The sequence below is a fragment of the Gymnogyps californianus genome, chromosome 10 (assembly GCF_018139145.2).
Source record: "Gymnogyps californianus isolate 813 chromosome 10, ASM1813914v2, whole genome shotgun sequence".
Taxonomy (NCBI): domain Eukaryota; kingdom Metazoa; phylum Chordata; class Aves; order Accipitriformes; family Cathartidae; genus Gymnogyps; species Gymnogyps californianus.
In genome coordinates, this window is record NC_059480.1 from 29,986,279 (window position 1) to 30,011,431 (window position 25,153).

At 41.3% G+C, this 25,153-nt stretch overlaps 1 pseudogene; it reads left to right on the top strand.

The window, feature by feature from the left end:
- The first annotated feature begins 1,592 nt into the window (after window positions 1–1,592).
- On the top strand, window positions 1,593–24,381 carry LOC127020215 (glutathione hydrolase-like YwrD proenzyme; annotated as a pseudogene).
- The last annotated feature ends 772 nt before the right edge of the window (window positions 24,382–25,153 follow it).

Here is a 25,153-nt window from a genome sequence, read left to right on the forward strand (position 1 = left end):
AGAACTAAAATTCCACCTGAGGTATTTTCCAAAATGGGAGAGCAAAGGAACTGTTTCCTTTAGGGTTACCTGTTAATTATTTCTGTGTGGGGGTGTATGTATGTGCTTTATAGTTTTGCTATGATTTTTGTGAAGTCCCACAAATTAAAAGATCAGAATTATTTACAGAGGTTATGCAGAGTTTACAGTTACATATTCTTCCTGTCACCATGAGTGCTGAAGTGCACAACTGTCTGTCAGGCACCGTCATTCTCTTGCTGAGTATAATTTAGATTTTCTTTTTCATCTTGACCTTACAGCAACAGGCAAACAGGCAAGAGGTGCCTGGGAAACCATGCCAGTTTCTTCAAGTTTGGGAAACAGATGAATCTGCCTCATGTTTTTACCAGATGCTTTTGTTCTTCCAGTGGATGAACTGGTTCTCCTGCCTTGCAGGGGAAGCGTCACTGGATGCTATCGCCGCTCTTGGTTTTCTGTAACTTCTTTCTCAGAGTGACCATTTGTCCCTCACTTATCATATGTCTTCAGAGCTCGGTAGTGTTCATCCTGACTCAGTATGTTTCTGAAGAATGCAGTGATATACCCTGTGCCTCCATGTGTATTATCCCCATCAAAAGCAGTGGTTTTCATGCTTTGGTCTGCTTCTAGTTTCTTTTCCTAGCAGTCAGTGCACCAGATGTTTCACAAGAAAATTTCAGTTGTAAGTAACATTTGTACAAGTTCTGTAAAGCTTTGAAAACATGAGAAATTGAAATTACTGTTGCTTGAGTGAAATCTTGGCTACAACTTGAAGGACATCGTTCCCACCAGGTTCAGTGAGGGCAGATTTTAATCTTTGTATTGTTGTTTCTGACAGGTTTTTTATGTCTGTCTTTTTAAATTATCATACTTCTGTGTCTTCTGCAACAACAAACATCTTTAAACTAAGACATTTTCACATCTTATGTCTCTGAAACTGGAATTTCCTTCTTTGCATCTATAAGCACTCAGATCCTTATTATCTGGTCATGTAGTGGCTGGACAATTTTGCTGTTTTTTTTTCTCTCCCACTCTCCTTTCAAGGGGACTTTCAGGCTGCCCAGATTTTGGTCAGCCTCCCTGGTGCAGATACCTGAAAGAACGGCAGCAATGCTGCTATGGCTGCTGCGTTGCTGCTGTGGCTGCTGCCCTCAGCGTCACTGAACCTGTCAGTGCTGGCGTAGGTGGAGTTGCTTCTGTCTTTACTGGGATGCAATCATCAAGTGCATGTGTGGTCTTAAAGGAAGGTAAGTTCCAGAGATAAAGCCTGGGCGTTCTTATCCCTTGCTAGATACCAGTGCAAATGAGAGGAAAATCCTCCTGTGAATTCATTAACTCACCTTACCTAGGAACAAATTGTGGCCTAAGTGGCCCCAAATGTAAAGCAGGAATAATGCTGCAAATTTGTATGGAGTTGCTTTGCTCTTACCCTGGAAGAGAATACCTGTCTCTCTTTCTCATCTTTCTTTCTAGACTTGGAGGAGATGGGAGCAAAGGAGAACTAGCTCTTAATTTCTGTTGCTTGTTCGTGTTGCTGATAAACAACATTCCCCGTATGCTAGCTCTTCAACACCATGTGGGCTCCTGGGGTAGTGAGGAGATGTGAGCTGCACATCAGTCGAATCGAGTATCTCTCTCCAGTTGCGTCCCTGCTGCTTGGCTTCATATCCCCCATTTGTGTTGTCCAGGTGAGTCGTTCACATGCTCCATGGAAATGACACGATGGTGGCCCATTGGCTCTTTTGCTTCTCCCACCCATCTTTCTGTAAGGGATGTGTCTGCCTTAAAGACATCTTTGCTCTAAAATCCCTTATGTGGAAATGGTTTGTGTGTCACGGAGGAAAACAATGGACCCTGGTTTGCAGGAAAGAATTCCTATGGTGTAAAAGGTGTTAATCTTATGTTACGATATTGATACTTGGAATATCTGGATGGTATAGGTAGGTTCAGTTTTACTTCCAGATCACCTGTCCGAAACAAGGGCACCTCTCATTACGGATCATAAATTGCTGATTGTTTAGGGAGGCAGACTGAAGAAAGACAGGAAGGCTGTCTTTTCTGTGGAAGTGGAACTGGATAATTCCTATTTCCATTTTGGATCAAATTTGAAAGACTCTTACGGTTTTGAATTTGTTCAAATTTAAGAATTGCCATGGATCATATCTTCCAAGCTGTATGTCTCATGTACTTAGATGTGATTCTGTACAGCTTTTGATTGACAATAAGAATGCCATTATGTACTGCATTCATTTTAATCCATTTGGTGTGAGGCTGGGATGCTTAATGCCTCATATTTATCTTACTCATTACTACAAACATGCTTCCAGCTGGCTAGTCCATCTCCCATGCTGATTTCACTGGGGACATTTGTTAAGAATGGGGTCAGAGTCCATGTTTACACGTCATTTCCTCTTCAGTTGTTTGTTTAGCTATCCTCTGCTTGAATTCTGTTGAAAAGAGAGATTTTCATGACCAAACAGTATTTTCTTCCACACTGAGCTCCTCTGATAGCAAGAACCAAGAAGTTCTAAAGGAAGCAGCCAGTTGGGTTTTTAGCTTTGGGATGCCTAGAACTCACAAATGTGACTTTTTTCTTTGTTTTTCCAGAATACATAAAACGTTTAATTTTTAGTTATACATTAAGGACCTAGTTACATACCCTGTATGCATCCATGGTTCCCACTGACTTCTGTGGGAAGCCTTGTTGGAGAAGAAATGCAGAATTGACTTGTCTTACCAAAATCTTTCTTCATCCACAATTAAGACGGTGCATTATTTTGCCCAACATGTCTCAAATTGCTGGTGGCTTGACCTTTCAGTCTCTGTGCTTCCTGTTGTCAGCGTTAGGCTCCGTAGACTCTTGGAGAGCTCATCCTTACGGGCAACATGTGACTACATGTTAGTGGCCTTACCTGCCGTGGATTTATGCCCTGGTCACTGCTGTAGTGGAGAGCAGAATCTGAGCAATTTGCCTTTGCACTGTTGTAGTTGTTCATCGATTTCTCAGTAAACAAATAAATTAAAAAATGAGACAGATCATGCAATGGTCAGTCTAATTTCTCACCAATTCTGTGGAAGTTTGTATTCTTCTCTTTATGAACCAGTTGAAAATGTATAAAATCTTGGGTGTTTTGTGAATTGTGTGCTGTTTTTTGACGGCCCCGTGCTATCCAAAGAAAAGCCCATGGAGGCAAGGATGTGATGTGCTATTGCTGTTATCAGACTATTACTACTTTTTTTTAGCTTGGATTTCTTGGCTAGAGTTTTGGAGGGAGGACGGGACACCCCCCACACCTTCTCCCAGCCTCTTTGCCCCTTCAGTTCTTCCTTTGCTCTTGCAGCTTTGAGAAGCTTACCCTGTTCCTGTTTCCAGAGCATTCACACGAGGGGTGGTGTATTTTTCATATTCCTCTCTCACCCTCCACCAAATCACCTTGCAATCATGAAATTTGCATTGGGTACAGCAACAAATTGGTTGCTCTGTAAATAGACATCCAGATGGTCTAAGGCATATGAACTGTTTTGTATTACATATTGTTTGTGGCTGGTAATTATTGATTTGTTGTTATCACATTTGCCAGGCTAGGAGTAGAATTATACTGCTGGTAACAGCGTCCACATTAAACTTCAAATGGTCCTTGGCACTGAAAATCTTGCCTCTGGGTGTGCTCTGTCCCTCCTTGTAGCATAGTTCTTGTCATTGTCACTATGCAGTGTCTGTTTAGACAGGGCTCTGTTGCTGAATTGTTACTAAACAAAAGGATATTCTAGCTGTTCCTTCATTTAGTTACACATTCCTTTTTTTTGCAGGCAAAGTTTGTCCCAGCTTGAAGCTGAATTAGCTGTTACTCACTCATTGAAAGCCCATGTGGTTTTCAGGTATAGTATACTAGTATCCTGTCAAGAGCGGAGTTGGAATATGTTAACTATTTCACAGATTTGTCTTTTATTATACTCGATACTTTAAAGTTTCTTTTATTTCCTGAGATTTGACATGGACCATTTCATTTTGTCAACATAGTTATTGAAAAAATTCACGACACATTTTTCTGAAAGAATTTGACAGTCTGGATTTCAGAAGAGAAAACAAATTTTAAACTTAAGTTCTAAATCAGATCTTTTTGTTTCAAAACAAGCAAGACAAATCTTTATTGCTTTTTTTCAGGAACAAGTTACATTCAGTTTTATAGATGGACCTTCACTTGTATGCTCAAAGTCGACGCACATCTGAATTCCTTTTCACCACTTCAGTTTAAACTCTATCATGAAGTATAAAAAAAAGGCGCAAGACTGTGTGCTGATGCATTTCTCACTAAAGCATGGAATATACAAGAATTGAAGAGCAGCTGTATTTTTCTTGTTGTGTCATTGAAATGATACCTACATTTAATGAGTAGTTTACCGGTTAAACTGCGGTTTTACCGTAAATGGGTTAATTCATGGAGGTTTTGCAGCAGCCTCTGTTAAATTGGTTTTATTTCCATGGCAACTCTTTATGCTTCCTGGATAACTTTGTTTCAGTAAATGTAAGACTGAAGTGAGTGGAAGATAGGCCTTTCTGTGTAGTAATAAGTGGGCAAATACAATAAATTTCCGTATCATGAACAGATAAATATAGGCACTTAACTTTGTTGTGTAGGGAATGTAATGTTACAGGTTGCTGAGAACCAAATGTCAGCAAAAATAAATAGGTAATTGAGAGTGAGAGCCTATTGATAGTGCTAGCTCATCCATGCTAAAAGCACGTACAGGATCTCAGCTGTAGGAAACATGATGCCTTGCTTTTTTGTTTTCTTTCTTTCTGCTGTGAAATTTTATTGTGTTTGCTAGTGTGACTAGAGCTAGGTAAATGTTAGTCTATTCTATAAAAAACCCTCTTGCTCCTGTTTCTGCTTCAAATTTGAAGTCGGCTACCATGCAATTAGAAGGCCCAGAGAGAAGTTTGCCAGGACACTGTTTATTTCAGAGATATGTCATGTATGGGTTTAGGGTTTGGTTTTGTTTTTCTGAAGGTATGGAAGTAATCCAGTTGGAATGCAAAAGACTGGGTTGTTCCATAAAACTATAAGAACTACAAGCTCTGGGCAGGTTACAATTTTTGGCTTTTTTCCCCCCAAACAGCAAAATAAAATTCTGATCTTTTTCACATATGCCTTTCCTCTCAAAACTATAACGTAGCATGTCTTACAATAATTTATGTGCTTAGACTTGGTTTGTTAAACTTTTTTTGTAAATGGTTAAAACTGTGGTCAGAGTTGACTCACCTTGAGTAGATTAGTTATCACTTGTGTTAATATTTAATGGTATGGTACCAGGCTGTACCCTGTTACTTTCAGAACACTCCCATATTGTTTTGAGAGATAACGCCTCTCCTGCCTTAATACCAGGTACCTGGGATAGAGCGTGCTGTGTGGCCTCAAAGGCCCGGTGCTTCTGTTGCATTCGTCTTTGTGTAAAGGCTGTGATGCATCCTAACAGTGCAAACATTAAGATTCTGAGAGCCTAATTCTGGTCTTGCTCACAGTGATTAGAAAAAAGTTAGAAATAAATTAGATCAGAAAACAAATAGAAATAAATTACAAATCATTCCAGTTAGTTATCCGTATCTCATTGTCAAAAATATGCTGACCCTTTTGAAGCTGGCCTGAGGTCGAGTGACTGTAGCAGCCCTTAGATCGAGTGTGAGAGCTGGGTGGGTGCAGGAGCTTACAGTCGGCCCGTGTACTCTTGGGGGCTGCAGTGATATGCTGAGGTGCTCCCAGCTCTTGCTTACAAGATAAATCCCTGGACACATTCAGTGCAAGTTGTTCCCACTGCTATTCTGGAAGGTGGGAGTAAAACCCAGCGTTTGTGCTGATGGTGGAAATATGTAATATGGAAATATGCGGTGTTCTCAAGATGCTCTTTCTATCCCTCTGCTGTTCCGAATGTCCCTGTATGCCGTGCAGTGTGCCCCGGGGTAAAAAACCATGAGCAAGCCCCTGTGCCTGCCCTCCCTCCTGCTCAGCTGGTAGGCAATCATAGAGGAAATAAGGCCAAAGCAGGCTTTTTCCTTTGTTCTTGCCAAAGGAATGGCAGTGGGTGTACAGTGTGGTGGCTGGCTACCTTGGAAGTGGGTCTCCTCAAAATGCCGTCTGATGTTCCCTGCCCTGGGAAGCGACAGCCTCGAGCTGCGGTTCAGACAGGTTGTACCTCAGCTTGGGTTCTGTAGTCAGATTTGCTCATGGTTAAAATATGTATCAGCACTGGGTTTAACAAAATTGGTGCGAAATGTGGGTTAGCAGCAGGATAGTGCTTTGGAAACTGGCAAAAACTGACTGCGGTGGGGTCTCCTGCCTTGGTTTGCCTAATGTAGAGGTGTCTTTTTGTTTTAATTCTTTTTGAGGTATCTCTCCGGTTTCCCTTTTGGACTACTAGCAGTCTGGGGTGATTTTAGGAACCAAGAATGGACTTACATACGTGGTACTAAGGGTTTCTCTTAATCGTTTCAAGTTCAATGTGTGTGAATTGATTTTATTGCTGTATGTTTGTTAACTTGTTGGTAGCTAATCCTTACATCATTTAGAGCAGCTGTCAATAACTGTTTTCAAATTTAACCAGGTATCTTACTCTTCTTTTCTTGGGGGGGATTAAAATATTTTTTTTAAATGGTGAATATATTTCAGAACCTCGGTAAACATTATAGCTTGGCTGTAGCAAAGTAGGTTCTTTTAGATCGTCACCAGTATGTGTCATAATACCACGCCAGGTTGTGCTTAATTGACCTGACAGGGGATTCTCCTCAGCGCCTCTGACTGTCATTACTGTATGACTTTGTGCAAATGCTTCAGCTGCTGTCACACCCTTACCTTTTTGAGTAAAAGTACAGTATACTTTTGCAATATAATGATCTATAATAACTCAAAGCTACCTGACCTGCTACCTGAAGTGTCATCTTAATACAATGAGGTCTTTGTACCCAGCTTCATTTTTGTATTCTGCTGTTTTTACTGACTTACCAGTCTCTGTGAGTGTAGAGCTCATCCTGTAAATTTGACAACAGCATTGAAATGTGCTAAGCCATTTTATATGTGCACATACATGGGATAAAATGGCCATTTCTCCAGAATTCAAGAGCAGGAGGAGCTCTGATTGCATAGCTGTTTCATCTTTCGCTCACACACTCAGAGCCACGCTTATGCTCCCAGGCACAGCAGATCTGCACTTTGACTTTGTCAAAACTCCTGTTTTTTACAGCATGCTTCTCTTAGTTTTTTGTCTGTCTTTAAATGGAAGTCCCTGATGTGCATGAGTTTTTTAACAGACCTTAGTGTTTTAATAAACCATTCCACTTCATAGAATGCCATTTGTCAAAGCATCACAAACTAGTGTAAACGTTAAATCTCCTCACCTTTCTGTGATATAGGCTGGATTCCTTCTTTATAACCAGGTACAATTTAAGGACAATGTTGTCAAACTTGGATTTCTAAAATTTGTCGCCTATAATTTCTATTTAGGCAGCAAAGTGACCTAAATTTCAAGGTGCTGAATATCCCAATACGCTAATTGAAATCTTTGGGGTTTGGTATGTGAATTGCAACCAACTTTAAGTGTGAACAGCAATTGGAGTAGTTACACATTTTTCAAGAAACACTTGTAGCCCTCATGCAGAAATCTTTCTCTTGTCCCCACTACCTCTGCGGTTAGTTATGTTAGTAACTTCTTGGTACTTAGTCTGGCTCCATATTCCTTCAGTGTTTCTGTGCAGTCACTATGCTGTGCTGTTCACACAAGAGCGTTCTCTTTCTGTCTGAAAACACTGCTGTTTTCACCTGATGGTGAAGAGCCACCTTCCCCAAAGTTAAGGGAGAAGTTACAGGCAGCTCGTCTGAGGAAGCCTACTGCTCTTCAGGACAAGCTCAGGTGATGACTTTCTGTCTGAAGCTTTAACTTGCCAGACGACGTTGCATGTCTGCTCGGACTTTTGCCTTGTGGCGGCCACAGAATTCACCGAGGGATTCCCGTGCTTGTTCAGCCATGTTACGCTGAAAGTAGTCACTAGGAATGCACTGGGCGTTGGTTTATAGATCCAAATGATGAGAACTCTGCTGCCAGTCTTGATGGTCTGTCCTCTGGTTATTTTTCCCCTCTTCTACTTGGAAACAAGAGATCTCTAGTACTGCTGATAGACCATAGAAACGATGCTTCCTTAGTGGTGGTACATTTTGGTGATATCTGTAATGATGTGGAGACAGATGTTTTCAGAACTGTTGTTAGTCTTTAAAAAGTAACAAATATGGAAGATTTAAGACAAAGACTTTTTAAAAAGTGATCTCTATTTTCTTGACTGTCCCAATCATTATCCCTGACAACATGCATTTCTGTCACATATACAGCAATCGTTACAATGTAGTAACAACAATGGGAAAAAAAAAAAAAAAGACAATAATATCTTTAGTTCTACATACTGTTCTAGGGCATATGATACAAAGGGTTTGCTCCTAAGTTATTTTTCAGCTGGAGTGCTTCTACTCAAAAGGTATAAATATGATCATATGTACAGGTATACCTTGTGAGTATTACGCATAGAAAAGCAAAGTTGCATTTTTAATTTCTTGCTGATTAGATATTTGAGCTTTGCCTAGCTATACTTCCTAATATTCCTCATACTTCCGAAAACTTGTGTAGTTCTGTTGTATACTGAGGCTATATAATAAGATGATAGTTGGGTTGCAAAATGTGTGGAAGAAGGGAAGGTTTGTATTCTTACCATAGAAGAAGTTACTACTTGCGTTGTCTCAGCAGGTCAGCGTACTCTGCACACCCACCTGTTAGACACAGTATCCTGAAACACCATAATGCTTCTTACTCCCAAGAGCAAGCATTCCTTCTAATCCAGGGCTTGCTTACAGGAAAAAGTTATTAGTCATTCATTCAGTGGCACACCCATTGCCTATTGAGAAATATTTTTAGAAAGAAGCAGAAGTCCACAGCATGGCTCACAGAGGCTATTTTGAAATACCTGGCTACATGCACACCCATGCCTGTAGCTTTTACTCGAGGAAACTTTTTAATTACATCAATGGGAGTTGTGTCCAAGTTGAGCAACAGAGGACAGACTCTTAGGACTAATGGGCTACTTGTTGGGCTAGTGAATTTCCTATTTTCAAAGCAGGAAAATCAATGTGCTGAGTAATACTGAAACCAAAACATCCAGACACATAGCAGCTTTGGAAGCAGACATAAAACTTTACAAGATTTTTGTAGACTTAGCAAGATAATTTGGGTTAGCTCAGTGTTAAAGGAGGAGTTGGCTTTAGTGCTCAGCAGGTGTGTGTGGCATCTGAAACATTGGATGCGTTTGTACGTGTGCTCTGCGGAGCCAGAGCATGGCTTGCCAAGATGATGTACGCTGGGAGAGGAATGGGAAGTGCTTGATCTGTCTTGACACGGTCTATGGCTAGAACTGCAAAGGCACCTCGGAACCGGCACTGACTTCCAGCGGGTGCTGGGATGCCTGCGCTGGAGCCGTGGCTGCCTTGCGGCAGAGGCAGAGAGAATTCCTCCCATGGGGATGGATTTTGCAGCAGCAGGTGGCTGCGAAGCTGGCTGCTGGAGCATGTTGGCCAGGAGAAGTGGGTCATGCCTTTTGGTCCTGTCAAAGGGAAGAGGGAATTTTGGAGGTTGTGGCAAATCAGTGTGCAGAGGCACGCCATGGAGCAAACATCACTGCTTTTGGAGCACAGCCGTAGAAGAAGTTGGGGTGCCCGGTTCTTAACAACAGACCATTAAAATGCCTCCCCAACATGAGGAAAGTCACAGGCCTTCCCCAGCCTGAGGACATTTTAAACCGTATCTCTTACTCCATGTGAAACCCCTTATCAGTAGGCTGATCTTGCTGGGAGTGCCGCCTTTTTGTCTTATGTGCAACCTCGAGTAACAAAAGGGTTCGAGAGATTGCAAGGCTGCAGCGGAGCAGCAGCTAGCGCAGGGAGCTGTATCCTGGTGATCAGGACTACGGTAACAGTTGTCCGACAAAGCAGAAGTTTTAGGTACGTGCCTATTTGGCAGGATTTACAGGGCATCTTACTTCTACGGATGTCCTCTTACGAGCAAGCAGACTTGTGGTCTAAGCTTTTATTCTTTGACAGGTAGTTTACAGATACTGTGCTGAAGGCAAAAGAGGGCTTTTCATAATTTTATATGCTTCTCACGAACAGTTTTGACAGGCGCATTTCTGCTGTAGACAGGTTCTGAGCTTTTTCGCCTCTTGGGAATACTAGGCAAAACCAAAGGCCACAATCTGACTCTGAATGCACCAAGTGTTAAGTAACCTTCAAGTGCGTTATGAAAAATGCGTATCTGTAGCTAAGCAGCAGTTGAAATCTGTTCTGTGTGAAGGCTCAAGGTTTCCCCCCATGTAGCAATAATGACAGTATTAGCACTTCTCCCACTGGATTGGACAGCGGATGGGATTACTGTTGCAGAACACTGTGCTAATTTATAATGCTTACATCTTATTCTAAAAGATTGAGTTGGAGAAGTGGGGAAGGCCACTACCTTGCTGTTGGCAGTTTGTGTTTGTGTTATGAAGAAATACCTTCACTCTGTGCTGGTTTTAATGTGAATTTCTAATAATGCTCTTTTTGCTGCTGTTTAAAGCAGGGGGAAAAAGCCTTTTTTCTCCCTGTAGTGTGTGAATGTTTGGGAAATACCTCCAAGTGGAGAAGGAATCACAGCTTTGACCCTAAACATTTTGGAGAATTCTAAAGTTAACGTATGGCTTTTACATCCAGTAAGGGATTTGAGAGGCATGTGTTTGTTTTTCAAGTCTGGCCAACTCTGAAAGGGTGATTCAGACACAGAAGAATGAATTTGTGAGAATTTTCAGCCATTTACAGTTCAAGGAAAGTCTTCATTGAAGCCCGGTCAGAAGGCATGACTTCAATTCAAGTAAAATGTACAATTCATTGTACAAGTACAATGAATAGTTTTCTACTACTAAATAAAATGTGATTTTTATTGGAAAGAGGTTCTTAGTATGAAACTGTTTTCATTTTTATGTTGAAAATATTATGTTTTGCAAGCTACAGTATAAACTTCAAAGAAAATCTCCAGTATGATTTAACTGATTTTTAGAAAAGACTTTATACCATTTCAGAATTCCTCTTTGCTAACTACTGCACAATGCTGTGAACAACATGATTAAATTAATACCTTAAATAAGTTATGTGAATAATTTCTGGATACACAGTGCTCTTTATTATGCAGTAACACTGGACATTTTAAAATGTGTGGTAAATCTAGTGCAATTGTACTTTTGTTGTTGCCGCTTCCAGACATGGGTCATAATACAGCTGGCTCTCTGCATGTGCTGACTGAGGCCGTGAAACTCAGCTTCAGCGATGCATTCTCAATCTGTGCTGACCCCGACAAAGTTCTGGTACCTAGGAAAAAATCCTGTCCAGATCCGATGCTAAGGAGCATTCTCAACTAATTAATTTGAAGTATTTTCTCTTCCCTTGCATTTATGGATTAGGCATGTGAGTACACTCTGTAATATGAGGACGAACTCTGTTACTGGAGATTTTAATCTGCTTCTGTACATATGATGGTCATAAGACTTCCCTCAGAATTACTTAGTTTGAAGTATGCCTGTCTCTTAAATCATTTGGCTCAAAAGATTGTTTGATTTTATAGCATTAGTCCATGCATACTGTTGTACTACTAAAAAAATGAAAGGCAGTAGAAAAAGAGCAACTGACAATTAATAAATTGCAGTAAAGACTTATTAGAAACAATTAGTCTGCAGATTTTAAATAAACTAGAAAGTATAGAAATGGAAGAGGTGCACCAATATCTTAACCTAATTTTAAACAAAATGCTTTGAGATGTTCAATTTCAGAAATTACTCCATAATGACTACATTATATTTTCCTCTTGCTTAAGAATAACACTAAAATTTTTTGCTGGGACAGTCAGGGAACGGAAAAAAGTGAGAAAAATTTGGCTCAAACTTTAAATCTCAGTCAGCGTGATCAGAGAACCCCACGGACACTACGGCACACCCCGGCGTTATTCAGTCTTTGTGTATCTGTGGGTGCCTGTGCCTCTTGGCAAGTGGTTTCTTCAGTACTGACTTCTGTCACACAGGGGCCGTAAATGCAGTGTCAGCAGCAGCCTTCCCGGCGGCAGAGGGGAGAGGAGAGGAGCTCCCTTCCATCAATGACTGCAGCTCTCCCAAGAGCTCTGCTGCTTTCTGTGGCGAGCGTTCAGGCCCCGAATTTCTGCCCCGACCCGAGAGCTCAGCGTGGCAGGAACCGCACCCGCACACGTGGAGCAGAAAGTGGAAGGTGAACCTGGGAACAAAAGATCGCTGCAGTAAAGCTCTCCAAACACACGCCGCGTGGCTCTGCTTCCCCACCAGCCAGCCTTCGGCACTATTCTTTCTATTTAACGGTTTTGTTTCATCGGTGTGTTTGAAGGGCAGAAATGACATATCGGAGGCTGATGGGGTTTGCAATCTGGTCAAATTCAGTAAGGTCCGTGCTTAGCAAGGTCTTGTAGCTAAAATTCATCTTAATGTTTTGTACAATGCCAGCCTTACTGAAGGAAAACGAAGAAAGTCCTGTGAGCCCAGTGATTACTCATGCACACGTAGAAATTCCCATGTGTGTAAGTACCAGGCTGTGTTACTCTGGTTTTGTGTACTTTAGATAGGTGTGTTTACTTTAATTTATTGGCAGGATTGTGTTTGAACTTAACCAAATATTAGTTACAAAGTTGAAATGCCTTATTGATACAGGCATTACGTGGCTATAAGAGGACTTTGGCTCCATCCAGTACTTTGTCTTTCATATGATAACGTCTGTCATTTCAAAGTGCCCATCTGAAACTTGATGTGTCACGTTTGTTTCAGATTATGGTTTATACTACCAATTTGGAGTTACTTTTCTTAATTTTTCTCCAGTTCTGTACTAGTGTGAGGAGTCTAGACTAATCCAGCCCTTTGCTTTAATAAAGCAAGTATGGATTAGAACTGTATTTTTGTCATTTACCTGTATAAATATATCCTCTGGTTCCAGTAGGACAGTTCACAAGACGGGGTGAGTTATGTCTTGTAGGTATACACTGGTTTATTTTTAACTGAGCCAGAATTTTTATGTGCGCCAAACTTTATTATTTTCTGCATTTCAGAGCAGTAAGAAATCTGGTTCTGAAAACATCTTGCCGTTAGAACCGAGACAGTTTACTTCACGGTGGTGGATCCTCAAGGCAATGCCTGCTCTTTCATCCAGTGCAACTGCATGGGCTTTGGCACAGGACTGGTTCCGGATGGCTGAGGATTTACGCTGCAAGTGAGAAAATATTTCCCAATATAACATGTTCTAGTATGTGTGAAGACTCTTTGAGAAGATGATCAGAGAGTCCAAACTGTACTATTCTTACAGGATAGGATAGTTAATTTTCAGATTTTTTAAATACGTATTTCCTGTTCTTGTTAAACTCTGTCTGACTAAAGGAACTCATTTTTGTTTTACACAAAGCCTTCTTTCTGCAACAGAACAGGGGTGGAGTTCCAGCCTCTTCTGCCTGTGTTCTCATTCTGCATAGCAGATGTGAGATTCCAGGGGAGGACTGACTGACATGTGTCTTGGCCGAGCCCAGGAGGCGAGGTTGTCACACACCTTCACTAGCCTCAGCAGATCAGCCTTGTGTCCGTGCAGAACTACGCAAATACAGTGTTGGTGAAGTTAATTTGGGGTGCTGCAGCCATAGTTGAGCCTTTTTTCTTTAAGGCAAGGAAAGATAGAAATGTCTTCCATGACTTCTAAGTACTTAAAAGTGACTCCTTTAGCAGTGCAAGGTTATATCGCCCTGACAACTGTGTACCCTGTGACCCCTATGTATAGAACTCTTACGTGTAACCACTGGTGATAGCTTTTCTTTTTGCTCTTCGTAAACATAATTTACAATGTGAAGGAAGTTCTTTGAGTTGCTTTGCAAGATGAGCTTGTAAATTCTAGATGTTCGAGAGAAAAGTAGAAATGTCTTATGTTTCTTGGATTACTGTCTTACAGTCTTTGCACCAGTTAAGCACCCACACAGGAATAGGATTTTCTGTTACTTGTTTTTCACAATGAGGAAATTCTTGTCCTCACTCAGTTTCTGTGGTCATCTCTTTGGAAGGATTCTGTTGCTATATATATTTCCTCCCCTTTTCTTTCCTTGTTTGCTCCACTTTTACACGCTAAAGGGGTGGCCTGAAAACTTTGAGCATAGCAGGTTGTATGGTTCTCTTTTCATCAAATATAATTAATAGTAGGGTTTATTTTTACATATCAAATGCAGCAGAAATTTAATCATTGTTAAAGATAATAGCAATATAGGTTTGGTATAGACAGCAAGTTCTCAAACTTTGTACTTGAGGGGGGGAAAAAAAATCCAAATTCTGCCTTGGCAACATTTGTTCATTCAGAATCCTGAAATATCAAGACTGAGTTATTAATGATAAACTTTAATAGCATCTTATTGTGTATGTTACTTAGCAATGTACTGTTTAGGCATTTGTCATGGTTTAACCCCAGCCAGCAACTAAGCACCACGCAGCCGCTCGCTCACTCCCTGCTGATGGGATGGGGGAGAGAAAGGGAAGGGGAGAAGTGAGAAAACTCATGGGCTGAGATAAGAACAGTTTAATAATTGAAATAAAATATAATAATAAATTGTAATGAAAAGGAAAATAACAAAGAGAAATAAAACCCAAGAAAAACAAGCAATGCAAATGAAGAACAATTGCTCACCACCAACCGACTGATGCCCAGCCTGTTCCTGAGCAGCGGCCTGCCACCCCCCGAGCAACTCCCCCCAGTTTATACGCTGAGCATGACGTCCTATGGTATGGAATGTCCCTTTGGGCAGTTGGGGTCAGCTGTCCCGGCTGTGTCCCCTCCCAGCTCCTTGTGCACCCCCAGCCTGCTTGCTGGCAGGGCAGCACGAGAAGCTGAAAAGTCCTTGACTCAGTGTAAGCACTGTTCAGCCACAACTACACCATCAGCGTGTTATCAACATTATTCTCATCCTAAATCCACACCACAGCACTGTACCAGCTACTAGGAAGAAAATTAACTCTATCCCAGCCGCGACCAGGACAGCATTTTTGTTTGCATCAGTGTGGATTTTTAAACTGAATTAATTGGTCTTGCTCTGTGAAGAAATTGTGTCTTTTTGTGAAGAAAATTACTTCCTGCCAAAAGGAAAATGGCACTATGTATTTCTCTATATTTGTCTATTAGCTAGCTAATTCCTGTTGATACTTGTAAAAGCCATCATATCTTGTGGGCCATACAGTTGTTCTTATTTCCCAAAGAATTTCTGCACAGTTTAAATGAAAATGTATATGTAATATATAAACTTTGATATTTACTAATCGCAAATATGCACATCTGTATTTGGGAGACTTAACACTGTTTGAAGCAGGCCTGCAATTTTTAAAATTCTACTTGTAGAGTTAAATATTATAAATAGTACTAAATGTTTGGGTTTTTTAAAATAGCTGAAATCGCTTTCACCACTCAATAAATATAATGCAGTTGATGTTATGTAGGAGAGAGCATATAGGAGAGCAATCCACAAGGATGTTTGCACGTATAGCTACTATCCAGTTGCAGGATATTTCACTATAGCATTATGTCAACTGTGCCATTTATGTTGTGTAACTTTGAGAAGGAACAGAAAGTGTCAGCTTTTGATTCTCTATGAAAAATTTAACTTGTGACTTAGCCAAAGAAATTGTAGGTGCTACACATCTGAAAGCCGTGGTTTATTATATGATGAAGAAAATTTGAGGCGGTTCATTTAGCGGCTTGCAAGCCAGATTCCATGAATGTGTTTACGCTGGTAGGCTATGGCAGGTAAAGATAGGCATAGCTATCCAGATTGGAAGACTGAAAGTAACAACAGTAAAGAATTCCTCTATGCTTATTGGCTTGCTAGAATTGTAGCTTCCTTATCAGATCAAAAAAATGTTTAAGAGGAGTCCTGACTCCTGCACCGAAGTTGAGGTACCTGGACTCTGGTGTGTACAATCTTTCTTTGGTGTAGGTCTGCCACATCTTGTGCGTGCAGCAGTTGTGATACTGACAAGATATTTTTCTGTCTGTACGTCTGAGCTCAGGCAGCAGCTGGGAGAAATAAACTCCTGAATACACATTTCAGCAATGCCGCAATTGGCTTCAAGTAGCAGGCTTCGAACAGCAGCATGCAGATACATTGAAGTGCTGGTGCATTCCTGATGCTCACCGTGCTGCGCAGACAGGCTGGCTGCTCCATTCCCAAATATTTTGCAGGTGTTAAAATGGCAATATATATCTTACAGAAATCCTTCAGTGGGACCACCATTTGCTTTTCATTGTTTTCCCCTTCCATCTTCAATTGAACATATGTTACTGTTACAAGGGCAAAAGTGACAGCATATGATGTGAAGTTATGATGTTTTAATATCAGTTACTTTGTTGGCCACATCTGTATTTTATATAGGTGTTTGCTCTGCATGTCGCTTTGTAGAAAAGCACCTAACTCTATAAATACTGTGAGTGTGACTTCATTTTCTGGGATTTCTTTTTCCTCCTGATTTTAACAGACATGCAGATGAAAATGGACTCCTTCAGAGATACAAGTGGCCACAGTTAGTCATTGGCACGTCTGCCTTGATAGTCCCCTTTTAACCGTTGGTATCTACTGGTGTGTGTGCTGAGCATCCTCCAGAGAATGTTTCGCAGACTGCCGCCAGTCCTGCCCACTTCTCAGTACAGTCAGGGTCACTGTGTACCATCTCAGATGTTGTAATCACAGGCTAGCTGATCAGATCCGTCTTGCTGGCGGTCATGCACGATTACTGTAGGTCGGTTGTTCTTTCAACAACATTGTCAAATATAACCTATCCATCAGTTTGGTTATATAAGGTATATTATGTTTATGCTTTTTCAGAGTAGGGGAGGTAACCTCTCCCTCTCTGCTAGCCACTGAAAATGCCTTGCACCGGGGAAACATCCATGTCACACTATCAGTCCCACCCTAGCGACTGCTGTAGAGAGTGAGGAACTCCTGTGCTCCTTGAGTGATGGGAGAATTCACGCAACCACAAGGACAGATGCAGGTAACGCTTGCTTCTTGGCGGTGTACTGACAGATGGAAGGTTTCACTGCTTTTTGCTCTGGGGAGTGTTTGAACTCTCCGGGCAGGATGTAGAAACCCGCAGTCGCTACCTTGATCTTTGTGTATTATCACTTAGCCTGCTGACCTGTGTTTGCGGGTGTATTTACTTATTTTCTGGTGTTAAAAAAGAGCCTCCAAATCTCCTACAAAAAAGTTGCAAAGCAAATTTCACATCCAGAGCTCTAAGAGCTGTGCTCTGCCAAAGGGAAACTTGAGGAGGAAAGTCCTTTCTAGTGATCTGTGCATGTTTTTATTCTGTTTGGTTACTGCTGTGGAATGTGCTAGTGATAAATAGAAAGTGTAAGTGAGAGGGATGAGAGGATGATGAGCCAGAGCTGTCAGAAGAACTGTATTCCTTCCTCAGACTGCCAGATGGAGTCTATAACCACTTCTGTCACTGTTTTTGTGCTTTCCTTAGATGTCACACATCTTTTTTAGTTTAGTATGCCTACTGGTAGTTCCTGCTGATGGAAGATTAGAGCTAACACAGGCTTGCAAACAGTTTAAAAAAAAAAATATGTAGCCAAAGCAGACATGGTGAAGAGCTGGATTAAGCTTAGTCTGCTTTTTGTATATCTGGTTTATTCACTACAGTAATCCTCTTCCTGTTTCCTTCCCTTTCTGATGCTCTCAAGGGCTGCAAGAACACCTTTTTTCTTCTACAGCTTGTGTCATACATGAGCACATGCCTTTCCTGTAGAGTCTAGAGATGTGTTTTCATTAGAACATAGAGGCTCAAGAATAGGGCAACATAGGACATGCAAGCAAATTTCTGCTTCTTCAGCCTCTGTTTCCAGTTATTGACAAGAACTTTGCTTATCTTTTCAAAGGTGCTGCTAAATATGTTGGAGTTTGGGATGAATCCTCAACAAGCCTTAGCTGCAGCCTGGCTTTGCTTGAACTCTTCCAAGAGAGGTATGATCTTAATTTAATGCTTGAAAAGTAAACCGTTAGGCCAGGAGTTTCCAGTTGTAGCACAGACACAGTAGCAGAAGTGACTGTGAGGACCATGTAGCCGGCAGTTCCCAGCATTATCTGTACGTAGCAGAGAAGTGGTGGTGCTGTGCTGTCGTACTTGCCTGCTGTTCTCAGGCCTGTTGGTAAAGGAGTGTTTTGCTTGCTTAACGCATAATCTGAAATAAAATGAATTTGCTATGAGGTGGTGTGGAAGCTCATTCCTGTTGTGATAGTCTTTTTATATTCATTGCGCATTAATCATAGGCTGGATTAATCAGCAACCCACTTACAAAGTCTGCATATGAAGAACTGTGTAAGGGCTTTATAATTGTATGGTTCCACAGGGCACATTTTAATTTTCCTTCAGCCTTTTGTATGCCCCTGAGTAGCGCTCAATTAGTAAGCCCTATGTCTTAACTTAGGGCAGAGTGTAATTGATCAGAATTTTGGGAGCTGATGGAGAGTAGCATGAAAAAAACCCAAGGTGTGTTGCCTGACAGGCAAGCGCTATTGTTAACGTGGCTGCAGTTTCCTCAAAGACAGTGCCTGCCTTTTTGGAGGAAAGTGTCACCTGACTCAGCTCAGATACTAGGGAAGGGCTATGGGTTTTGCGTGGGTGGTTTTTTTTTTTTTTGTCCTCACCTTTAGAGGAAACTTCCAGTAGTTTTGTTTTGTTTCCTTTGTCTTTGTGTTTGTGGAGAGCAAAGAGCAGGACTACTTGTCTGCTGTGAAGATCTGTAAAAGAAGAAAGTTGGTTTACTTCTGGTTTTTTAACTTACCGTATAGTAGTGCTCTTCCTGGAAGAGCTCTCTTTTGGAACTAGTGCCTGAACCAAATCCAGTCCTACTGAAGCCTTCAAGATTTACCTCGGTGGGTACGATGCCTTAGTTCAGTTCCTGTTATTGCAGAGTGCATTGTGCGTGGCTCCTGTGCCGTCAGTAGCTGTTACCGAGCACTGTCGTCTTATGCAGAAGGCAGGTGGCATCTGTCACTTGAAGACAGTATTCCATGAGCTGTTGTAGAAGACTTGGGAGCCAGAGGTCACTGGAGCCAGTGGCCCATGCGTGGGCACAAAGAAGCCTGTTTGGTCATAGCCTGATTATCAGTAGAGGGAGCTGGTGGAAATCTTGGGGTTCTTTGTCTTCCAAGCACTTGCAGAAAGTCCTGTGGGCGGGATCTGACCCCTGAGGAGATGGCTGTGCAATGGAATACTACTCTGGAACGAACATGTGTGTAATTCTGCAGCATTAACTTCCATGTTTAGGTGCGCTGGTGACATGAATACTTTTAGCTGTAATTATAGTTCAAAGGAACATAAAACTCCTAATTCAGGAACTTAGTCTTTCCTCACCCTCCAAACCAAATTACAGTTCATTAGAATGGCACCACATATATGAGTTAGAAGGACCTTGTGAAAGGAGCAGCCACAGTAAAGCATCGTATGTAGTACAGGCACCATATGGCAGACAGGTATTTTGTATATCTACACAGAACACAGTCTCAGTTGTATTGTTCCAGCAGGTTTCCTTAAAAAAAGACTAAGAATTAATTAAAACATAATCAGTGTTAAATGTTATTTTCTTCTGCTTTTCTCCATTAAATGTTGCTCAGATTAAAAGAGATCTTCTGTAGTCTGATTTATTCTTTAACTGTATTTTTTTAATTGTTTTTTTAATTAACATTCTGCTATTAAAAATGTGTGCTACATTTGTGTAGCATTTTTGAGGTGTTGATGTGCCTGGTGGAGGAACATGACCACGAAATAGTTGGCTATATGATTGACAGCCATTTGAACGACCAGCTGGTAGCAAAAATTCAGTCCATATTGTTAAATGAACTTCAGAGTTCCAGCGTAAATGATGATAGCAAAGGCTGATGGAAAGGTGGGAGTGCAGTTTAGGAAATCATCTTTCAAGAATCTTGTGGTCATGTCTGATTTGCTTTTCTGATTGTGATGTATGTGATCCAATTACTACTGATGCTGAAAGATTTGCAAGCAAATACAGCATGCTGCAATATCAGTCATGGTAACATGAAAGACATGTTAATTTTAAACACTAAATTTCACATTTTACTGCTATGGAATCAATACATAGACCGTTCTTAGCCAAGCAGTAGTTGTGGGACCATTCAGCAAGAATAATTTTAAAAGTTTTTAACTGGCGTGAGCTTACTAATGGCTAATTCCAGAGACATGACTGCATGAACAGTGCATGAAGCATATGCTAATGAAACAAAATGGGCAATGAAATTTGTTGCTTTTCTTTTTTTCTTTCCTTTTTTTGAGCCTACAGATCTAAAATATATGGTATGATAGAGGTAATTTTTTTTTGCTAGATTAGAGGTAAGTAGAAAACTACTCACAGGATCACTATATGAGAAACAAAGATGCTTAATGATTGACTTTTGCACCACAAAAGCCAAAGACATACTCGTGATATTTTTTGTTCCATGTTCTCTGAAGTGTCAGAATTGGATGTCTTTTACTGGATGTCTGTTTTAAGGATATTGCTACAGGGCAGGGGAGTCACAGAAGCGGCACGCTTCAAGCCTGAAGACAGTCTGTTCATCATGCTGTGCTATGCAGAGATATGTATGCTAAGCTAATATACCAATTTTCTGATTCATACGGCCATTACATACACACAGTATAGAACAGAGTATGCTTATAGTACAGTGATGATAATGCTTCATGCTTGTTTAACTTTGGCAAGAATGTCACGATTTTAGGGATAGACTAGAAATATAGAATGCAAACCTGTGTGTAAATACTACAGTCCAAGGGAAACAAACTTTTGTGGCCATTTTGCATGGCCAGGGTTTTGCCCACAGGCTGTGGCAGAAGTAGAAATAGAATTTGTTTGTCTTATGTCCTACTTCTATCATAATAACATTGTTGCAAGAAGTAATGAATGCAGGCTACATCATGGTTTTTATATGTCACCAGAAAACAGTTTTTTGAAGTGGTTTATTTGATTGTGGAATGATGTTACAGCAGCATTGCAAGTCTAGGGTCAGTAATAGTTGTTCTTAAGGAAGGTTTATGGGCTCTTCTTTAGAGAGAGGAATTTCTATACACTCATTTAGTCGTAGCTCTGCCCTGATTGTAAGCTTTTGAATCTCCAGGCTGGCTGGTTAAGTGTCAAAACTACTTTTCTTGCATCATTGCTGACTCCTTAGGTCAGCATTATTACTAATAAATTAAACCTTCTCTATATGTGTCAATGTGTGGTGTTGCATAAAAGTGTGAGCGCTCGCTTCAGGCTCACTTCTACAGTTCAGATCAGTTTTCTGTCTCAAAGTGATGGCAGAGATAGCAAGTGAGCATATGCATGCGTGTTACAGCTGTGTAAGGAGTGACTGCGTGTATGTTCAGTGATACGTCCGATGGCAACAGGTGGTTGCTCCTCCTCAGAAGTAGCTCATTAGTTCATCCGAGGAGCTGTCATATAATTAATAAAGGTAATCTGGAAACTTTCTTCTGGCTGTGGCCAGGAGACCATAGACACCAAGGACTTCAGGGGAGCAGTTTCATCTCGTGGCTGTCCAGGTGGAGTTTACTGATTGCCGTGCACTTGTGAGGTGGCGTGCCTGAGGACAATTACAGCTACAGCACAGTGTTTTTGTGGACAACGGCTGGAAAACATGAGTAATGCATCACTTGGACGTTGAGAAATGGATGGTAGCATGGATGAGTGTTTCTCCAGTTGATCAGAGGGAAGTCGTGGATATTCCTAAGGTCACTGGGAGCTCTGTCTGAACAGCTGGCCGAGAGGCTCCCCTTAGTTTAGCTAACAGGTGACCGCATATTCATCATACATTCCCAGCAGTTGTCTGAGCTAGCATTTGCCTCTGTGAGCAGTAACCTACTAAACAGTAAGGGAAGAACAAATGAGAATAGCTTATAAGGGAATACAAGCGTGAATTCATAACCTGTATCGATACACACACGTTGTGTTGCCCAGTCTTTCCAAATGCAGCAGCAATCTGTGCAGCCCGTGCTGTTATTTCCCGGGCTGTGTCTCATCTACAGATGTCATGCAGTTACCACATCCTGCCAGTGCTTCCACAAGAGGTACTTCCCTCCCATTAACCTTGTGCCGGTGCTGGGTGGGACCAGAAGTTTTGCAAGAAAAGTTGTAATGAGAAACTCTCTGGTAGAAGTTGTAGTGTAGGGTGTCCCCTTGATTCACATCTGACCAGTTTTTATAATGTAAAAAATTTTTACTTGCTTCAAGGCTTTTTCTTTGTTTTTTTTTCTTTAGATTGTTTTCAAGGTAATTGGAAGACATTTGTCGTGATATAGCTGTGTCTCTTGATCACTATTGTGTCTTTTGGCAAACCATGTCTAGGGGTGGCTATAAGGCAGCATAAAGCAGTAGGACTGACCATTTGGAGCATTAGAAGAAACTATCGGGAAGAAACACGTTATGTTTTTCAGTAGAGTGACATCTTTCTTTCCATCTTTCTGGCATCTTTAATTTAAATCAGGAGATTGCTTATATTTGCTCAGAAAACAGTGATGGCAGAAACGTTTATTGCAAATGTTTTATCCTTGTCTTGTTATAAGGAATGAGAACCTCTTTAGGTGCTAAAATAGTTAAAAAAACAAAGAAACCACCCCCACCCCCCAAACCGAGCGAAAAAAAATCCCACAACATTCAGTTTAGGGAGGATTAGCAAGATTAACACTGGGGATTTGGGATAGCTGAGCTATAAAAATCTCATTTCCATGAAGGGAATAGCAGCCAGACTGTCCTGACCATGTGCCAGAGGGCTAAGGAAAGAGCATTCTGTGGCATCCTCAGAGCACAGGAGCCTTACAGAGTACACATGCAACAAGTTCAAATATGGTAGCATGCCCAGTGTCCAGCCAGGGAAACTGAGCCTAGTCTGTGTGACCCTGTTCTTGGCAGCACGCTGACTCTGACATGGTGGGTCTGGGTCTGTCTGACCACTTCTGTGTTTGTTTTGCAGATATCCTTCCCCCCGGCCCCCCTTGATTTCCTCTTTAGTAGACAGATAGGGTGTTTCCAGGATTACTGTGGGCATTAAAATATATTAGTGCAGTATGGAGATCTCCTTTTTTGTATGGCACTTTGTCATTGCAACTCAGTTTGTTCTGTTGATTATGATGAATCACTTTGGGAATCTGGCTTAGGGCAGAGTGCTAAACATGATTGTAGCCGAAGTAATTTGCTTTTGCAGGAGAAACATGATACTTCACAGTTTTCTTTTTTCTTGATAAAATTCTGCTGGTTTGTGTGTTTTGGGTTTGGTTTTTTTTTCCCCTCTCTGCAAGTATTTGGTAACTTTGCAAGTTGTGGTAATTTTAACAGTCTTTGATAAACTGCTTGTCTTTACAATAGGTAAACTTGGGACTTGTCCAAAAATGTAGCAAGGGTTTCCAATACACCGCTGAGCTGGAGAAAGTAATTTCTGTTACTCCTGTTGTGATGGTTGAGGAGCAGGTACAGAAAGCTGGAGAATGTTCTGCTTTTCAGAGCTTGAATGTAGAGAGCTCTTCTGTTTGAGATCTCCCACTTTTTGGCATCAGGAAACACTAGTCTCTTTCTAACATCTTTATTTTGTGAAAGAAGCAGGCTTCTGTCCTGCTGCAATAAAGAGCCAAAGCAACAATGACTACTGAGGTGGGGTTTTTTGTTTTATAGAGGGGCTGCTGGATCCTTGGACCCCATGTGAAATTAGGCTTGGTATTAGATACCTCAGTAATTGGACAAGGCACCTAACTTCAGGCACTTCTCTGGCATGAAGGGTCAGTGTCCTGCCCCATGTAGCACTGTTCTGCTGACCAACTTTATCCTGCAGAATTGATGATTCGGGGATACAAGCCAGTTGCTGTAATTGTTTATAAACCAGCCACCTTCTGCCGGGAGAGGATATGGAAGCCTTTCACAATGGTCCTACCTGCTGGACCTTAGTGTGTGCTATCAAAATTGCTTCGCTGCCCCTTTGATTGCCTTGTCCTTCCTGTACCACACTGCAGTAGGTGCTTCTCAGCCAGAGCTGACGACTAGACCTACAGTCTAAAGTCAGGCTTTAGCCTAGAATTAGACTTTTATTGTCTGTAATAACACTGGGTGATTGATTGCCTTTTAATATGTGTTCTTTGTCCAGGACAGGCATCAGAGCTACAGGAATAGTCCTGTGAGAGAAATAGTAGAGCTTCCCATGGGGAAGCACCTGTGAGTGAGTAAGCAATCATCTTACCTCTTTAAGTGCAAACACTGTGGTTCTTGTATAAAAGACTCAAAACCCAATTCTGGTTTTGTTTACACTGGTGTAAACTCTGCCGTCTCATGGTGCTGGAGCATGTCACAAGCTGCAGTTTGGGCCCTGCTGTTCCTCAGGCTGATGAGAAGCTCATGTTTGGCTACTGCTCGTGTGTGGGTCAGCTTTGTCATTTAAAACTCGGCACGCCCACGATGCATTCCAAAAATCCACCGCTGCTCACTTTGCCGAGCAGTAAAATCAGGATTTAGGAAGCAAAGAGGCATAAGAAGTAAACAAGCTCGAGATTTTTGTAACCTGAATGATTATATAGGAGAGTGATCTGAACTACTACTCTATTGTTGGGGAGTTGGTAGTAACTGCAGACTGCAATGCCCATGCAATGCCCTGCATGCTCGATAATGTACAGAATTGATTTTAAATATAGGAAGTTCTTGATTATGTGAAACTTTATTTCAGGTCAAGTGTTTAGAAAACAATTATACAGGTTATAAATAGAACAGACTTTAAATCTGCTTCCCAGTGGCCATATGTGTTGTGTGGTTGCTGCGGGGGGGGGAGGGTGTTGGGCGCTGTTTTTGCGGGGGGAGTGGTTTGGGTTTTTTAGCATAACACAATAAAGGGAGTTTTCAGTTGCGTAGCCATCTCCTTCTGCAGAGGAAACTTGCAGGATGATGTTTATGCTTGTTTTAGTCATCAGAGGTGAAGTGCACAATAATGGTAAGCCTAT